This window comes from Hemicordylus capensis, chromosome 16 (assembly GCF_027244095.1).
Source record: "Hemicordylus capensis ecotype Gifberg chromosome 16, rHemCap1.1.pri, whole genome shotgun sequence".
NCBI classification, from domain to species: domain Eukaryota; kingdom Metazoa; phylum Chordata; class Lepidosauria; order Squamata; family Cordylidae; genus Hemicordylus; species Hemicordylus capensis.
Window position 1 is genome coordinate 11,027,327 of NC_069672.1, and position 3,753 is coordinate 11,031,079.

Below are 3,753 nucleotides of genomic sequence, written 5' to 3' on the forward strand. Positions count from 1 at the left end.
TTGGAGCTCCTTTGGATTAGGAGGGGGGAGAGGGAGGAGGAGGGGGGGTGATTCTGGGAGGGATGCTCTAAAAATGAAGGCGAGCGTTGATTCTTCTCCGGAGCAACCTGTCAATTGCAGAAGTGGTGGGTGGGTGTTAGAAGCACGCTCGTCTCCCCCGCGCCTTTCAGATTCAGCTGCGAGAGAAGAGAGAGAGAGAGAGAGAGAGAGATGCCCGGATCCACTCCCCCCACACCAGCCTAGAGCGGAGGGGAAAACTTTCTGCAGATCCAAAAAAAGGGGGTCTTCCAGCAGCAAGGCTTTAACACCCGCCCTGCTGCGTCTAGGGACCACGGAAGGAGGTCAGGGAGGAGAGTCCTGGGGGGTCGCAGCCCCCCCAGCTTTGTAGGCAGCCTTGGCACGTGCAGATCTGCACACGCATTATTCACACGTTACGCTCCAGTGTGTGTACAGGGCGAGGGCTTCCTATCTGCACCCGTCCCGGCACTTGTGGATGCCGGGACTCAGGTTCACTTTTAAAAGCATCGCCTGTAGAGTCATTCGCACAAACGCATGTACATGTGTACAGACACACACTCTCTCTCTCTCTCTCTCTTAGGAGAGCTGGTCTTGTGGCAGCAAGCACGAAGAGTCCCCTTTGCTAAGCAGGGTCTGCCCTGGTTTGCATTTGAATGGGAGACTCCATGTGTGAGCCCTGCAAGATATTCCCCTTAGGGGATGGAGCTGCTCTGGGAAGAACATCTGTACACAAACAATCACAACTCACACAGCAGTCACATCCCGCCCCCGCCACGCCAGGGATATACTGCATCATTTTGTTGTGGGTCCCTACTTATTTAAAATATGTCTATGCCACTTTTTCAAAACGATCTGGGGCGAAGTGGTTTCCAGCATCTGATAAAGATAAAACAAGGAACCTAGGAAGCTGCCTTCTACTGAGTCTGGCCCTTGGTGCATCCAGCTCAGTACTGTCTACTCTGACTGGCAGCGGCTCTCCGAGGTTTCAGGCAGGAGCCTCTCCATTCCTACCCAAAGATGCTGCCAGGGAGTGAACCTGGGGCCTTCTGCATGCTAAGCAGATGCTCTACCATTGAGCTTTGACTCCATCACCTAATGGGAAGATCTTACAGTGCTCAGGTGTAGTCTCCCATTCAGATGCAAACCAAGCCAGACCCTGCTTAGCAGGACTTCCATATTAAAACGCAAAGAAAACAAAGATGATAAAACTGGGTTGGGAATATTTTTAAAGGACGTGTCGCTAGGTAGAACATGGCACAGTCCCTTTCTCTTCGGATTTATTGGGGGGACATAGGGACATAGGAAACTGCCATATACTGAGTCAGACCCTTGGTCTATCTAGCTCAGTATTGTCTTCACAGACTGGCAGCGGCTTCTCCAAGGCTGCAGGCAGGAATCTCTCTCAGCCCGATCTTGGAGATGCTGCCAGGGAGGGAACTTAAAACTTTCTGCTCTTCCCAGAGCGGCTCCATCCCCTGAGGGGAAGATCTTGCAGTTCTCACACTTCTAGTCTCCCATTCATATGCAACCAGGGTGGACCCTGCTTAGCTAAGGGGACAAGTCATGCTTGCTACCACAAGACCAGCTCTCCTCTGCCGGGGAAGTTTCCTTTATCTCCGGGCCCTCCCATTCTGCTTACTTATTTATAGACTTTCATGCTGGTATCTTGAATAGATGCTAAGGAAAAGGGAGGAAGATGAGAAACCCTGCCAAAGTCTGTGTTGGGTAATCTCTGGAAATGCTCATCTGGGAGAAGCAAATCTATCTTTTAATCCCGGGGAAGATATGCTGTTAACCCCTCAGGGCAATATCCAGTTCCTTGCAAAGAGAAACTACCACTTAGGCAAGTTCTCGTTAGAAACCTAAGCCGCCTACTATGGCTGCTGAATTTCTAGAATTTCTAGATGTCTCATTTCAAGACATCTTAGCTTATCAGTTGTGTGACCGAGATGCTTTAAAACAGTGCACAGGCATATAACTAAAACCTTGGCTTTGAAGCAATGAAGCTTGCTTTCTGTGCAAAAGAAGATGGATGTGTCCATTGCAGAGTTGAAATAGTCATTTGGAAGAGGCATTCTCTTGTTTGCTAGGGAGAGAAGAGGGGAATACCTCTAAAGATGGAGGGTCTGACTGGCTTCAATGGGTGTGGTCATTTGGAAGAGGCATTCTCTCGTCTGTTAGTGAGAGAAGGGGAGGAATCCCTCTAAAGATGGAGGATCTGACGGGCTTCCATGGAAGCAGTCATTTGGAAGAGGCACTCTGTTGTATTCCGCCCCTAAGAGAAGGGGAGAAATCCATCTAAAGATGGTGGATCTTAGTGGTTTCCATAGGAGCAGTCATTTGGAAGAGGCATTCTCTCATTTGTTAGTAAGAGAAGGGAAGGAAAATCTCTAAAGATGGAGGATCAGACTGGCTTCCATGGGTGCAGTCATTCGGAAGAGGCATTCTGCTGTATTCCTCCCCTAAGAGAAGGGGAGAGAGAGCTCTAAAGATGGAGGGTCTGACTGGCTTCCACGAGGAAAAGGTTCCTCAACTGAGGGCCCACTATGAAAAAGGCCCTGTCAGAGTTCACCGAGGCTGGGACTCTGCTTATCGCTGCCCTTTGTGGCCACTGACGGCACTGCTGCCGCTTTTGAGTCTCCAGGTCCCTGACTGATTGACTCCCCTCCAGACAGGAAGGATATAATAAATGGCTTCCTGTCTTAGACAGACAGACCTCGTCTCAGTTTCAAGGCCACCTTGCTGCTCTTGCTGACCCCCCCCCCATCTCTCCTCTCGGTTTGGCCCCTGACGTCCTCCTGCCCCGGGACTCCTGACTGCTTGGCTTGATCTCTGGGGCACTGGAGACTTTGGGCTACTAGTTTTCATCTCCGAGTTCTGGCTTCTGGCCTTGCTCCACCTAGTGGCCGCTGCCCACAGTACAGCCCTGAGAAGAGGTCCTCATCCATCACGATGCCGGTGGGGCTCAAAGTAGGGACCCTCCAGAAGCCAGCATGACTTGTCCCCTGAGCTATACAGGGTCCGCCCTGGTTGCATATGAAAGGGAGACTAGAAGTGTGAGCTGGGAAGAGCATCTAGGTTCCAAGTCCCCTCCCTGGCAGCATCTCCAAAATAGGGCTGAGAGACACTCCTGCCTGCAACCTTGGAGAAGCCGCTGCCAGTCTGTGTAGACAATACTGAGCGAGATGGACCGATGGTCTGACTCAGTATATGGCAGCTTCCTGTCAAATCATTGGTCCATTTCGCTCAGTATTGTCTGTAATGACTGGCAGACATTCTCCAAGGCTTCAGAAAGAGGGTCTTACCCAGCCCCACTGGGGATTGATCCTGGGGCCATCAGCACACAAAACAGGTGCTCTGCCAGAGAGCGATGGGTACTCCTGGTGAACAAATGAAGCTGCCAACCTGAGTCATGCCACTGGTCCATTAACTCAGTATTGTCTACTCTGACTAGCAGCAGCTCTCCAAGGTTTCAGGAAAGGGTGTATTTCCAAACTCTATTTGGAGATACTAGGGATTGATCACGGGACGTCCCACATGCAAAACAAGTCCTCTAACAGAGAGCAGTGCATACTCCTAAGGAGCACATGAAGCTACCAAACTGAGTCAGACCATTGGCCATTGGTTCAGTCCGGAGTTTCAGAAAGGAGGACTTTCCCAGCCCCTTTTTGGAGGTGCCAGGAATTGAACCTGGGACCTTCTGCATACAAAGCAGCGCTTGTCCACTGAGCTATG